Below are 16,429 nucleotides of genomic sequence, written 5' to 3'. Positions count from 1 at the left end.
TTTTTAAATATGCATATACTTAATAACATAGCCTCAAAAGCATATGTACTAGAATCTAACAGATAGAATAGGAGAAAAAGTCAGATACACAATTACAGAAGGGCTCTTGAATAGGCATATCCCAGGTACCCAAACAGGAGGCACACAGACTAGTGAAAAATATACTTATCAAATTGCCTAAATGACTTATATAACATTATCTTATATTATATGTAACTTTCAGATTCACAGGAGCATTTGCCAGACGAATCCAAATACTACTGTGAGAAACAAATCACAACAAATTCCAAATGATTGAAACCATGTAAAGTCTGTTCTCTGACCATAGTAGAATGAAGGTATAAACCAATAGTAAGAAATGAGTAAAACTAAAAGCAAACAAAGTTATTAAATGTTTGGAAATTTTTCTATTTGCTTTTTAATTATACATAAGTCAAGGAAGTCATGATCAAAATTAGAAAATATTTTAAATGATCAATAATGAAAACAAACTATTAGAACTTGTAAAGTGCACAAAAAACTGAACTTAGAGGAAAATAAAAAGATTGATATGAATAATCCATGTATCTGTCTCAAGAAGAGAGAAAAATAATAGCATATAGACTCTTAGGAAACTAGAAGGAAGTAACTGGTACAGATAATGAACAAAAAATATTGAAACAGGAAATAAAATATATAATACAGAGCATCAAAAAGCCAAAATATTTTGTTTGATAAAATTAATTAATTGATTCACCTTTAGCATGATTGTTCAAGAATTGAAAAAGAGAATGGATGAAAAGTACATATCACTAATAACAACGAAAAAGCAGAATTTTACTGCAGACAAACTCAATATAGCAAGCATAAGTAGGTATCATAAACAATTTTATCTTCAAAAAAATTGGAAAATTAAAATAAACTGCTTACTTCCTTGAAATATACAACTTAGCAAACCTAAAAATAAAAAATCAAACATCAAAGATTTCTTATAGTTGTTAAATAAATTAAATCCATATTTACAAATCTTCTTGTGAAAGAAGACTCTGTCTAGAGAGTTTTATATTTGAACTCTTAGATAGTTAAAGAATTAATGCCTTTACTATAAAGTCTTTTTAAAGAACAGAGAAATAGAAAAAAGTTTTAACTCAGTTTTAGTGGCCAACATGATCTTTAAACCAGTATATAATAAAACAACTTATAAGAATGTAAAGTTATAAGCCAACCTCTTATGAAAAACAATTGTAGAGAAAATTCTTAAAAACAGATTCTAATCATAAGTAAAATCGATATATATAATCAAGTTGGGCTTATATGGTTTGTTTAACAATTAAAAATCAAGCAATTATTGCATTAACAGAATAAAAACAGCCACAAAAAATACATAAGAATCTCACTCGCTACAGAAATAGTCTTTAATGCTAATACAAAAAGAAACAGCAAAGGAGGAACAAAAGATGTTTAATTATGAATAAAAGGGATATTATTTAAACTCACAGGTATTTCTAAGACAAATATTTAGTGAAAAATGTTTAAAGTTTTCCCCTTGATATTGGGAACATGGATTGCTATTTCAATCTCTTCTCAACTTTTGTGAAGTTCCTACCCAATGAAATGCAGTGAGACAAAAGTCAATAAAAAGCTTAAATATTGGAAAGGAAGAATTAAAGCCTTTTTTATTCAGAAAAAAATGACTTGTTTCACAAAGAAAACCTAAAGAATCTACAAATCATTGGAAATGGTGAATGAATTTAACAATAATGGCAGATTCAAAGTCCACCAATGAAAGTCTATTGTGTTTCTAAAAATTCTCAACAACTTTTTAAAAATACATAAAGATAAATTTTAAAAGTTCTGTGAGAACTTCACATAGATACTACAAAGTATTACTGACAGAAATTAAAGCAATTCTAAATAAGTAGAGGTGGCAGAGTGTTGTCAAATAAGGGGGCTACAGGCCATGAGAACACAGGTTCTGGAGACAGTCTGCGTTGGATTAGCCTAGCTCTGGAACCTTGGGCTACTCACTAACTCTCCTCTGCCTGCCTCTTTAGCTCTAAAATGGGAATAATTATAACTCCTACCTCACAGGGTTACAGTGAGCATTAAGTGAATTAATACACAGAAAGTGCTTAGAAAATGACTGGGACATTTTGAGATATAATATAATATATATAACACAAAATACATTAAAAATTATACAATTTCAATATAATTATATACAAATAAAATATGCATTTAGTATAATATAAATTTACATATATAAGTTATATGTTATTTAGAAAAGAAAAAGAAAGAAGCAAAAACAACAAATAAAAAAAATGCACTAACAACAACATCAAGAAAAAGGCCAAGGAAAATTTTATTAACTTAAATACAGGCAGATGACAAATCATTCTGAGGTGCTCAGGAATGTTATTTACATATATACAAGTTATATACATTACATATATATGTGTATATATATGTGTGTGTGTGTATATAATGAATTATATATGTTACATGTGTGTATGTGTATTTTTCACAACAGAAATTTTGGAATCTAGCACAGATCCTGGGATATGGTGTGTACTTTATGTTTTAAATGAATAAATACTATTTACTTTTTATAACAATGCTATGATTTATGCTTTCCCTTGGAGTACAGCTATATGCTTGCTAAGGGGAGACCCACTTGGCCTGCCTGGTGCCATGGAAAGCACACAGTTGCTGGGCTCCACACACTGACTTTACTATTCTTTAGGTCTAGGACATCAAGCAACATACTTGTCCTCTTTTACTCTTTAAATAAGAAGTGTGTGCTGGGTGCAGTGGTGCAGGCCTGTAATCCCAGTGGTTCAGGAAGCTGAGGCAGGAGGATTGCAGGCTTGAAATCAGTCTCAGCAACTTGGACGTTGTCTAAAAATTAAATGAGGGATGTAACTCAGTGGTAGAGCAACCCTGGGTTCAATCCCCAGTGTCAACAGGAAAGGAAAGGAAAGGAAAGGACAGGAAAGGAAAGGAAAGGAAAGGAAGAAAGGAAGGAAGGAAGGAAGGAAGGAAGGAAGGAAGGAAGGAAGGAAGGAAGGAAGGAAGGAAGGAAGGAAGAAGGAAGGAAAGAAAGAAAGAAAGAAAGAAAGAAAGAAAGAAAGAAAGAAAGAAAGAAAGAAAGAAAGAAAGAAAGAAAGAAAGAAGGAAAGAAGGGATTAAGTGGGACAGGCTATGTAGAATTCCCTGTGATAGAATAGGCACCCAGCAAATGGTAATTATTGTTGTTACTTCAAAGCAACAGTGCCTTTGATTGAAAATGAAGCCCTTATCATATTTACCATATAAGCAAACCAGTAATCAGACAAAAGAAGGTTGACTACATTAACTACTTTTCTATAATTCCTCTTCTCTGTTCAATTAATGTTCTATTCTGGAGAAGGAGAGGTAGAAGGCATGTGCTGGAAGATGATTTTAAGGTGGCTGTGTTTAGGACATTTTGTTTTCTGCGTCTGACGCAAGGAAGACCCCCACAAGGTCAGGGTGAGATCAAGAGTTGATGTCTGATGTCTTTTGAGTGACAAACCAAATAATAATAATAATAATTATTATTATTATTATTATTTAATAATTACTCTATGCTAATTTATTTACCCTTTCATTTTCTAAAATGTTGGAAATGGCATCCTAGGAGCAAAAGGTATACTCAAAATTATAGATGAGAAAAGAAAAGAAAAGAAAAGAAAAACCAGCAGCAGAATAATAAAGTCCCAACATTCTGGTCCACATGTACCTGGTAAAATAGCCAAATATATTCAATTAGCACCCGCGGGCACAGTATAATCACTGATGTTCATATAGATTTTCTTAAATCACCAATTAATGTGTGTAGCTGTCTGTATGCCAAAAGATCCATATTTTACGAAAAGACTAGCAAGAGAGGACAAGTTTCACCTCTGTGAGAGAAATCTTGGAGCGCCACACAATGCTGGTGAGACACTAGCCTCCTGGCTTCCCTAGATGCTATGGCTCCACATGGGTCCTCACTCTGCTTTCCTTAAGTTTCTTGGGAAATAATAGATCAGGTGTTAAAAGATCAAAAGCTTTGTTGGAATTCTTTTGGTTGCAAGGGATAGGAACCAAATCCTAGTTTGGACAATAAGAACAATAAAAGAAGAAAGGATATTTTTAACATGGGGCACGGAGCATGCCATAGAACCAAATGGCAAAATCTTACTCAGCCTCAAGATATCTAGAGCCAGTGCTTGAAAGTCCCAGGGAATCTCTCTCTTTGACTGCGTATGTTTCTCACTCTCCACACCCGGGTCTCCTCTAATCCTCTGGCACTAATGCTGGGAAACAGAGTTCTGAGGATTGAGGTGAGGCAAGTTCCTTGGATCCCCTATTTAATGAGGTCTTCACTCTCCTGCTCTGTAAGTACCAATCCCTAAATTTTAAAACCTAGATGCCTTGCTTGCCCTACCTTACTTTTATCCCAGTCCTGCTAGAAAATATGGCTCTAAGAGAAACCAAACTTGAAAAAAAAAATAGTTTCTGTCCCTTTTATCTCTTGTCTCGAAGCCAAAATTTATTAGTACATTAGTACATGGTACATTGTGGTTACTGCATACCATGGGTCAACTTTCCATGACCAAATGTTCCCCATATTTTACATGGTAGGAAACAGGGAGTCTGTGTGGATGGATTGGGAGAAGCAAGAGGGAAAGGTCCTGGGGCAAAGTGTCTAACAGAGAATGCATTGATCTTGCCCTGTTTGCCGGATTATAGTTTTTCCCAGTGCTTTAGTGGGCTGAATGGTGGTCCTCCAAAAGGTATGTCCACATCCTTTCCCCAGAACTTGTGATTATTACCTTATTTAGAAAAATGAGCTTTGCAAATATAATTAACTTATGTATCTTGAGATGATATTATCCTGGGTTATTTAGGTGAATCGGAAGTTCAATGGTAAGTGTCCTAAAAAATGTCCCATGGAAGAGTAACAGAGAGAAAACAAGACTATGTGAGCATGGAGGTGAGATTGGAGTTTTGTAGCTACAAGTCAAGGAATTCCTGGAATCACCAAGCTGAAGAAACAATGAATGGAATCTTCCCTGTAGCCTTGGGAAGGAGTGGGGCCTTGCCAACACCTCAAGTTTGGACTCTCAGCTTCTAAAGCTGTGGAAGAATACATCTCTGCTGTTTTAAGCCTCCAAGTTGTAGTAACTCATTATAGCAGTCCTAGGAAATGAATATAGTTGCCAAATAAGTAGTTTTTGGAAAAGTCACATGATGTGAAGGCTTTGGAAGAAGATGCATAACCTGATAGTTAAAGGCTTGGGCTTTGAAGCCATGCTACTTGGGTTTGGCTACTGTTTCTGCCATTTAATACATCTCATCTTGGGCAATTATTTAACCTTCTGGGCTTCAATTTCCTCATTACTAAAATGAGAATAATTATAGCTAATTTTTGTGGAGCTTAAAAAAAGCACCTGGCATATGCTATATACTTATTGTGAACTATGATTATTCATGTGTAAATTTGGGATAATTATAACAGTTCCCTTTCCATCTCATGGTGGTATTGGGATGATTAATTGGGGTTAGGAAATGCAAGGGGAAACTGAAATAAAATAAAATCTCTGACCTTAAGAAACTTTTGAACTAAATAAAATCTCTGATCTTAAGAAACTTTTGAAATGAATTGAATCCCTGCCCCCCAGCAAATTCATAAGCTGAACCCCAACCCCCAGTGTGACTCATTTGTAGATACAATCTGTAAGGACTATTAAGGTTAAATGAAGTCATAAGAATGGGCCTTCAATCTAACAGGACTGGTATCCTTATGAGAAGAAGAAGGAACTCTCTGTCCATATACATGTAGAGGAAAGGCCATAGGAGGACATAGAAAAGCCAACTGTCAAAAACTCAGAAGAGAGGTTTTGTCAGACCCAAACTGGCATCTGGATCTTGACTTACAATTTCCAGGAATGTAAGAAATAAGTCTCTACTTCTGAAACCACCCAGTCTGTGTTACATTGTTCTGCCAGCTCTAGCAGAATAATGCAAACTCACTGCTGAAAATAATAGAGCAATACATTTTATTGTATCTTAATATTATTAATACTAACAGCAAATTCTTCTAACCCATATACTGTCTCTGGAATATAAAGGGTGCTTCCCTGATACAAACTTTCTTTGTTTTACACTCTGACTCTAAGAAGTTTGCTCAAGCACACAGTGGAATTCAGGAAATTCAACAGCTTTAAATGAAATGTCCCCTTGAGGGATGTAAGCAGGAAAGAGATGAGGATTAAAAAAAAGAGTTCTAGTCAGAGACATTTTGCTTTAGTAAAATATGTTTTCTCCGATGATCCTTTTCTCTATATTTTACCTTTATTGTGGAAGTCTATTAAAATTAAAAATTCATTTTGCTTCACTATGGATAGAAATGACTCTGAGGTAGTAGACTATTCCTTCACAGGAAGAAGAAATTATTTTTCCCTTCCATGGATAGACAAATGTTGCTCTTTAAATGTCCCTGACAGTCAAATTGTTGCTCATCTTTCAAGGTGCATTTAAATCTCACCTCCTCCATGAAGCCACATCTAACACCACTTCTCTCAAATTAGAATGAATTAATCCCTCTTCCTTCTGTGCCCTCTGTGTCTGGGTCACCGTCTGATTTGGAGTAGACATATGTATGTTGTTAGATTATGAGATCTTCTGAGTCCAGAGCAATACCTTTAGTTCTGGATTTATCTTCTCCCATTCCTCCATTAGCTAACAGGGTGCCCATACTTAACAGAACATTAATACATTAAAAAAGGCAGGAGGAGTCTCACATAATCCTATTATTATTATTATAGGTACCAGAGATTGAACCCAGGGGGCTTAACCACCGAGCCACATTCCCAGCCCTTTGCATTTTTTTTTTTTTTATTTTGAGGAAGGGCTTTGATAGGTTGCTGAGGCTGGCTTTGAACTTGTGATTCTCCTGTCTCAGCCTCTCAAGTCTTGGGATTACAAGAATGTGTCACCATGCCCAGCTATATAATCCTATTAAAACACACACACACACACACACACACACACACACACACACACACACACAAATCTGTTTGAAAATCTTGTCTTTGGGTATCATCTGCCTCTACTATATGACAAAGGAGTAGAGCACTATTTTTATTTAAAAATTAAAAATAAAATTCTATCTTGTCCTGACCACGCAATCCAGGCACATTTAAATTCCCCTCACCCTGTCTCTGGCAGTCATTTAAAATGCATGGTAGGAGTGTGCCTGTGGCAATGGCCTTCCCCCCTAGACGTGGCTCTCCACTCACAGCACGACTCCTTCTTCATTGGCACAGTGGCCAATTTTCCGCCTTCTTTCTCCTCTTGAGCATGATGCCCTAGTTGCTTTCCTGGTTTTGATTCATAGCACTGTTTAGAGCCCTGCTCTTTGGTGTTTCTTGTTCAGTCTCTCAAGGCTTTCGACCTCAGCCATAGGCACTTTCCATGCTGGAAAGTGGTTTTCAAAGTGTGATTCCTAGACCAGAAGCACCAGCAGCACTCGGGGAATATGTTAGAATTCAAATTATACAGCACCATCCCAGAACTACTGAATCCGAAAACTTCAGGGGTAGGGAAGGTGTCATAACCAGCAATCTGTGTTTTTCCAGCCCTCTAGGTGATTCCTACAATGCTAAAATTGGAGAACCACCACTAGAGAAAGTTCACCTAATCTGTTCACATTTTCAGCTCTCAGCTCTGTAGGGATAGTTTCCATTCTGCAAGGTGATTTGGGTGACTTCATATGTCCTAAAGTCTACTAAGTTCACATGGAAGGTGCTAAATAAACAGAGTCAAATATGAACCTAATAGTCCTGCATTAGAGCTGTGGGCCTGAGTAACCACAGTTTCACTTCACAGGGCTTTCTATTCTCAGGGGCTTTTGTGCACCTGTTTAACGAGACAGCAACGCTCCCGCCCGCACTGCAGCGAGCTCTCCCTCACCTGGCACATATGCTGCACCAAGTCTCATCACACCTTGGTGAAGGAACACATGGACCCATATGTCAGCTGATGTGTTTATATCCTTTTATACAGAAAGGGGAAATATGTTTCACAATAAATGTTTGCATACTTTGGAGCAGATTCATTCATTTATTTATTTAGAGAAAAAGAAAGTAAAAAAGAGAAAGGCAGAAAGTTGAACTGGAGCAGCTGAAGCTTCATTCCTTTGCAATGATTTTATCACCCAACCTTGAACATGGCCTGTGTGTCAGCTGAGGAGGATCCATGCTGAGGTTTGGGACTCTGGGGCCAAAACAAAGGTAGAGTTGAAACAGGAGGTGAAAGGACTATGGCTCAGAAGTAGTTACTCGCAGGACTCAGGCATGGAAACCAAAACCAAGAGAAACCAAAGCCCCCAGCTAAGGGGTAGGAGCTAGGCTACAGGTAGATATAGGAGATATGTCACAAATAATTTGGGAGATTGCTAGATGATTGCCATAAAGTCCAGAGCATGCTTTATTTTGCCTTTTTCTATGCTCTAAGATAGATTGCTTTTAGAAAGAGTAAAGCTTGTTTATTAAACTAATCATGATTCAATGTTGTAGACAATCGTGTCCCCCAAGGATCCATTGAGATTAAGGGCTTGATCCCCAGGACAGCACTTCTGGGAGGTTCTGGAGCCTCATGGGAGATCTTTAGGTCACTTGGAGCATGCCCTCAGAAGGGATCATGGTGCCCAGCCTCTCTCTCTCTGACTTCCTGCTTGGCAAAGTAGCCTTCCACACATACTCACCTTTACCATGATGTGCTGCATCTGAGAGGGCTTCAAAAGAACTTAGCCAATGCCAGCACCATTCCTGTGAGTCTTTAAAACTGTGAGCTAAATAAACCTTTTCTTTATATAAGTAGACGTGTCAGGTACTTCATTGTAGCAATGCAAAGCAGGCTCATACATCATGTGATCTACTGAACAGATATGTTTTTATTTCTTCCTTTTCCTGTTAACATCCATTTCACCCTGTGACATTCTCCCACTCGAGCCAGAAATAAGAAGCCAGGTATTGTTGTAAAGGCTGTCATTTGAGAAAATTAATAATAATAATAACAAACAAAACCAAGTCATTTATCATGTTTATGTTTTAGAAAACAGGAGTTTTTTGTGTAATAGAATATTTGGGAGAAGATGAGACCATGAAGAATTTTCTCCAAATCTTCTTCCCTATCTCAAACACTAGCAAACAAATAAATGTACGAGGTAAATATGATTTCCAAATTGAGAAATGAAAGAATAGTTGAACAATATCAAGTATGAAATTTCATCACCAAATAAGGTCTGTCCTCTCTTCCCCCACCTTCAGACATAGGGTTCAGAAATCACACAGCCCTCAGGTGAATATGAGGTCAAATAGTAGAAACAAGCTGTATTAACCTCTGGCTCAAAACTCTGAGAGACCGTAGGTTCCAGATGGTTACTAAACGCCAGAGTCATGGGAACTGTGGAGTGCAGAATTATGCCAAGTTCTGTGCAGGATATTTAACTATATTTTCTGAAAATAACTCCCTGTTATTAGGCTTCTTTTGAAAAGGAAAAAATGAAATTAAAGTAATAGGTCTAAGATTGCACAGCATGCATATAAAAGATGTGACAAATTCCAGCAAGACTATGCAGAAAAGGAGCCGTGGTAACATTTGGAGTTGTGCCTCCAGGACAGTTCTGTGACTGTGGACAAAGCAATCTCTCCTCCTCTCTAAAAGCATTGTCTGTTCCACAGGGCTCTTGAGAGGATAAGCAAATGGAGTATTTAGTATTTATCCTGCTTGGGGTTCTCTGAGGTTCTTGGATCTGTGGCTTGATGTCTTTTCTTGGTTTTGTTTTTTGTTTGTAAAATTCCTGGTAGTTATTTTTTTCAAAAATCTTTTGATTGTGTCTTTTCTCACTTTGTGCCCCCTCAAATTCAAATGTCAAACTCCTGGACTCCAGTACCTTAAAATATATCCTTCTTTGGAAATGTGGTCTTCAAAGAGTTTAGCAAGTTCAAATGAGGTCATTAGGGTGAGCCCTAATCCATTATGTCTAAGGTCCTTATAAAAGGTGCAATTTGGGCACAGAGACAGACATAATGGGAAGATATTATGAAGCCACACAGGGGAACTATCATCATGAGCCTGGAGCAATGCATCTCCAAGTCAAGTAATGCTGAAGATTTCAGACAGCAAAAGCTATAAGAAGCAAGGAAGTGTCCTCCTGTAGAGAGAATGATCATGCTGACACCTTGATTTGGAAATTCTAACCTCCCAAACCATGAGATAATAATTCAGATTTAGTACTTCATTGTGAAGTTCTAAGAAACTAATATAGATTTTTTGGAACTGAGAAATTAGGTGCTGCTGCAAAATATACTAGAGATGTGGAAGTGGCTTTGGAAACTGGGTAATGAGTAGAGGCTGCAAGAATTTCAAGCCACTTGATAGAAAACGCTTGTATGCCTTGAAGAGACTCTTCATGGAAATGTGAATGTTACAGGTGCTTCTGCAGAGACCTCAGATAGGAATGGGATCATGTTATTAGAATCTGGAGGAAAGGTAATTCTGGTTAAAATGTGGCAGAGGACTTGCTGAATTTTATTTTGGGTGCCATGTAGATGTACTCATATGCAAACAATGAACTCATATTTAGCTGAGATATCTAAACAAAGAATGAAAGGTACTGCTTAGTTTCTCCTCTCTAATTATACTAAAACATGATAGGATAGAGAAAATTGAAGATGAAATTCTGTTTCAGGATTGCAACATAGGAATTCTGACTGTTTCTAGCCCCATGTCCTGCACTGTGGATTTCAAACTCAAGACATCAACTCTTACCTGAATTTCTACATACCAAAACACATAGGTATGTGACTTCTTTCAAACCAATGTAACTGATGAAGTAATTAATTAAAAAATTACTTTAAAATGTATCACTACATTTTGTCCATTAACAACTAAGTGAACCCCATGGTCATGAGCCCACTCCTGCACCTGTTTTTCTATGAGGTGGTCTCTTGTCAGATGCTGTGCTATCTGATATTTCATGCTTACAAAGAAGATATTGTATGAATCAATGGATTGAAGTGCTGGTCCAAAGCTCTGTAAGCAGGAAAGTCAACCCATAGAATAGATACCTATCCCTGCAAAGATGAATTTCTGATCCATCTAGAATGAAGAGACACAATGTAGACCACTTGCTATGAAATGGTCAGTTGAATTGGATATTCAGGGTCAATAAAAGCTGCTCCATCTTAGCTGTCTGGCTTCACCTTAGCTGTCTGGCAATGAGCTGTCTGGCTCATTGCTTACGTGCCACACAATGACTTTTCCATTCTTGTCTCTATCACAATAGTTGTGGGTGGCTGGTGATGAAGGCTGGCCTTATGTCAGTTGGCTAAGTCATTTTATCTACCTTGTTCTGCAGTGCCTCTTCCAGGCTGGATGATTTCTGGTGAATATTAATGTGAGATACAAAACCTTTCACACTTTGTGTTCTCTCACATCTTTTATGCCTCTACATCCATACAAGTGCCTCTATGCCTGACCTCTCTGTTTAGTCTTTAAGGCTTTTCCACACAGTTCTCTATGATATGGTGATTAATTATCTAATAACCATTGGTTGAGAAGCCCTCTATATTCTCCCTTTGGGTCACTTTTCCTTTCATGTATTGGAGATGAATAGGTTCAGTTCTTATAGCTGAGAGTGAAGATTTTTCCCTTTCTGGTATCCTGACAGTCCACCCTTGATCTTGGGTGTAATGCAACTGCACAGTTCTCCCAATAAATCCCTTGTGCATTTTATACCATTTTAGTATCTGATTCTCTGAGGACCTACACTGAAAAACACATGATACCAAGTATGGCCCCAGAAAATAGAGGTTTAGGAATAGCCTACTCATTAACTGGCAGGTGAGGAGGAATCCCATCTTAAGTGGAATGTGAAAATCAGATAGTTCCTGGCACAATGTCTTCATCTTCAATGGTGCTAATTCCATAGGTCCTAATGATTTTTCCAGTGTGGACCTGGGAAGACATCCTAGTCAAAGGGACTGTTTAGGTCATAATGGATCTGGCTTCTGGTATTTAGATTCTGTTACCTGAAATAATGAGGACTCCATCATGGTCATTACTTTTAAGGAGCCCAGCTCTGAGCTCACACCCTGCACTCCCACTGTCAGCCTTGGACTTACAAGGAGGCCACTACTCTACTTCTTACAGTACAGTCTTGATGGTCTTGGAGAATGGCAGCAGCTTCAGGCTGCAGTAAAATAAACTCTGCTGCTTGTGTAGACCCTTTGGTATTGTGTTAGTGGTGGGGAAAGATATGTAGAGTTTATGGTAGGGTCCTCTTGAGAGAATCACAATATAGTCCCCTGAGGTTCTAGAGAAAGGCCAGGCTGTCTGCACTAGAGAATTATATTCCTTTTGAGATCTAGTTCTTGTTATGTTATGGGATTCTAGTAGAAGCAAAAGACTTGACAATGAGGCAACCAAAGAACCTTTATCTGGAACTGTCCATCAAAAAGCGGATTATATCAGAGCAACCAATTTTTGTTGTCGTTGTTGTTGCTATTGTTATTTTTTATTTGTTCTAATTAGTTACACATGAAAGTATGCACTTCAACACATCATACATAAATAGATATAACTTCTAATTCTTCTGGTTTTACATGATATATAATCACACAGGTTGTATAGGCATATTTACACACAGAATAATAAATGTCTGATTTATTCTACTATCCTTCTTACCCCTACATCGTCTCTTCTGCCTTCACTCCCCTCTACATAATCCAAAGTAACTCTATTCTTCCCTAGCCCCACTGACCTTATTGTGAATTAGCATGCACATATTAGAGAAAAGAATTCAGCCTTTGGTTTTTGGGGATTGAGAACCACCAATTTTTAAAATCAATTTGGGTTAGAAGTATCTACCGTAAATTGAAAATTGTATATTCAGGATTGATCCAAGTTCTGTGTATGATAAAAGAGCCTTCAGATCACTATGCAGAGCTGAAAGCCGTAAGAGGGGAAAGGGAATGAAGGAAGAATAGATACAAAAAAAGGCTCACAGTATAGTGCAATTCTGAGAAAATGTAGACCAGGCTGATGGAAAGTTCCTAAACAGAAGTCGCCTGTTAGAGGAGTGTTTCAAGTGGAGTGAGAACGACCTGGCTCTAGTACTCGCATTGTGCTCAGTCATGGGTTGGGAGCTGCTTGGCAAATGCTTGGCTTCCATATGAATACTTTGCCAGATCCATAGTAAGTTGGCTAGAGGCTGCCAGTCAACCAGGCTTTACAGAGAAAGTTTTTAAAATTATAAACCCTAGTGGCATATTTCTATTGATGCTCTCTCTCTTCATTGTAGTGACAGATTTTTTTCTTTATCTTTCCTAAGTTACCCTGCAGGCTTACTCTGCAGTGTCTTAACATATGTTGTTCCACTGCCTGGAAAGTTCTTTTCTATCTTTCACCCAACTGAGCCTTCAGATTGAAGCCCAGCTATCATTTTTCCAGGGAAGCCTTCTTGAACTGTCAAAGATATCATGCAGATTCCTTACTGAATGACTTCATAACTCCATAATTTTTATACAAAGGAACTTGTCAAAATTAGCTATTACACATTACTAAAAGGATTTGTTTCTGTCTTTACGAGGCTGTGAGCTCTGTAAGAGAATAATCTTTTCTCTTCTGAATCCCCATATCATAGTTTCTGGCATAAAGAATGTATTCAATATGCATTCTTGAATGAATAAATGAATGGATGAACAAATGACTCATTTGTCTTCATTAATTTCAACCATTTTTTTTTGTAAACAACTGAGAAACTCTTAGAGCCTTAGGCTCATAAATCTGGGCATAAATTACTATTATCCTATATAGAGATGAAAGTACAGAACATTCAAGGAATTGATGCCAGGGAATTATAGTTTATGAAATAAAAAATATTTTTGGCTCTTTTCACTGAACATGGAATTTACCAATAAGAAAATATTGATCTTTGGAGAATTTTGCATATTTGGCTTTATAGTCTTTGAGATTTATTAATAGATATTAGTTAAAATAAAATTCTAAGAGTAAAATTAATAATTATATCATTATGATTTAATAACTGTATTGTGTTCCATATATTTTGATAAGTATTCTTTGCATTTTTTTGCCTAAATATTCTCAACATGATATTCTAGGTACTATTTTTCTTATTTTGCAGATGAGAGTACTAGCATTTGAAGAGGTTATGTATTTGCTTAAGGTCTTAGGAATAACATGTTTAGTTTTAGCTCCATCAAGTCTGACTCCTATGACCGTGCCTTCTCCACAGTTCTATAACAGGTCACATTTTACATTCCTTAACCAAATCAAATTTTTAATTTTTCCAAAAGGTTATCTGAAGACCAGGAACTTTGGACTCTGAATTTAAGCCTTGATTCAGATTCTCCTCAACAAGTCAAAATCTTCCTTTTGGGATCATATCGGAACTCCCCCTGCCCCTGGCATTCTAAATAATGGATTTTTACATTTGGATACCTTATTTACTCCTCAGTCACAATATGTCCAAGGCTAAATTTAGCACTCTATTTCCCTTATTGTTTCTTTTCTTGAATGGCAATATCATACTTCTAGGCCTTCAGGTTGGAAATCTCTGAGCTACCCACTCCTTCTCAAAAATACTTACTGTGAATTTCTTGCGGTGGGGTCTTGTTCTATCACTTCTGTTCTTTAGTATCCTGCATAGCATCTGGCATGGAATAGTTGCTCTAGAGTTGATTGTAGAATGGCTCCTCGTGGGATCCAGGCCTCCACTAAAGAAAACAGTGCCAAATGCAACAGAAGTTTTTAGTGAGGGCTAAATTCTGTTTACAGTGCTTTTAAACTAGGAGCCCATGGATGTGTCAGTGAAGTCTTTGGAAATATAAACATGTTTTGTGTCTAGGTATATATGGGCATTTTTGTAGGAAAGGGTACATGTTTCAGAAGCTTAAGAATTATCCAATCTTGCAACATGGAGAGTATCAGTGAGTGATATAAGCAGAATCAGATTTCAGAATGTTAAAGAATGGTCAGTAAGAAAGGGGGGACCAAGGGAAACTAGGCTCAAAAGAGAAGGAAAACAATGGTGGACACAGGGTCAAAGGTGATTATGCTTCAGGACAGGACGGACTTAAACAGAAGAGAGAACTGAAAAACCATATTTATCGAACACTTCCTATATTCTAATTACTGAATTATGTGATTTGCACACATCGGGTGTTATTGGTTACTAAGTAAGATATTGAACATCATAGAGTTGAGGGAGAGGACAAAGAAACAAATGGAGGAATTGTACCTGGATAGTATGAGGGACATCTCACTCTCTAAGACTTGAAAGAAGTGGAGAAATATAGATACAAATGTAGATGAAGGGATACAGAGGCCACAGTTAGTTCATGCTGATGATCTTAATTTTCTTTGTTAAATAAAAACCCAGTCTTTTAATACAAGTGAAAAGGTGAGGTTGAGTATAAAAATTGAAGCAAGTGAGGAAAATTTCAAAAAATTTCTTGAGTGTCTTTTATTCACATTTAGTAAATATTTATTAAATACCTACAATGTTGGTACTAAGAATTCATCATTCTGATTGTCTAGGAGGTTGCCACATTTGATAAAACATGTTCCTGAAGGGAGTGGAGCTAAAGTAAAGTTTTAGGTCAATTGAATCAAATCCATACAAGCTTTATTTTGAGAAAAGTCTAAGGCTCTTGGGACCACAAATTGTTTAGGTGTGGGCGTTCTGCAGCTGAATAGCTGAAATCTGCCAGTTCTAAATACATTTGCAGGTTTTAGTAAATGAAAATGCATTTAGAATAGTGATTCTGAACTTCAGCACTGTTGACATTTGGACTGGAAAATTCTTTGGAGAGCTCTCTTGTGCACTGTAGGATGCTCAGTAGGATCACTGGCTTCTGCTGACTTGAGGCCAGTAGCACTTCACCTACCCACACCTAGTTGGAACAAAACTATCTCCAAACATTGACAAATGTCTCCTGAGGCACACGATAGCCCAAGACTGAAAACCCCTCATCCAGAATTTTTATAGTTAATTTATGTAAAAAAACTTCTGTGCAACAAACATTTGAATTCCAAATATCTAATCATTAGGTGGTGATTATTAAAGCTTGGCTGCCCTTTTGTCTACTGACTTGTTTGAGTGATTCTTCTCTAGCTAGGAGTAGAGAGGGAAACTCTAAGTGATGATTGTCATCTCCCTTTAGCAGCTGGAAGTGGAAAGCTGATCATATTTTTTGATCTTTATCTTCTCTCTTATAAGATTAGATGAAGTGGATTGTCTTCCCCACTTTCCAGTGATGGTGCATGGATTCACAAGCCTGTACAATGTGATGCAGTGAAATAAATGTTCGACTCTGATCCCACATCTTGGATACAAAACCAGTTTAATTAGGTA

Source organism: Ictidomys tridecemlineatus, chromosome 11, assembly GCF_052094955.1.
Source record: "Ictidomys tridecemlineatus isolate mIctTri1 chromosome 11, mIctTri1.hap1, whole genome shotgun sequence".
NCBI lineage: Eukaryota > Metazoa > Chordata > Mammalia > Rodentia > Sciuridae > Ictidomys > Ictidomys tridecemlineatus.
The sequence above is the reverse complement of the archived record's forward strand: the minus strand, read 5'-3'. Positions refer to the sequence as shown.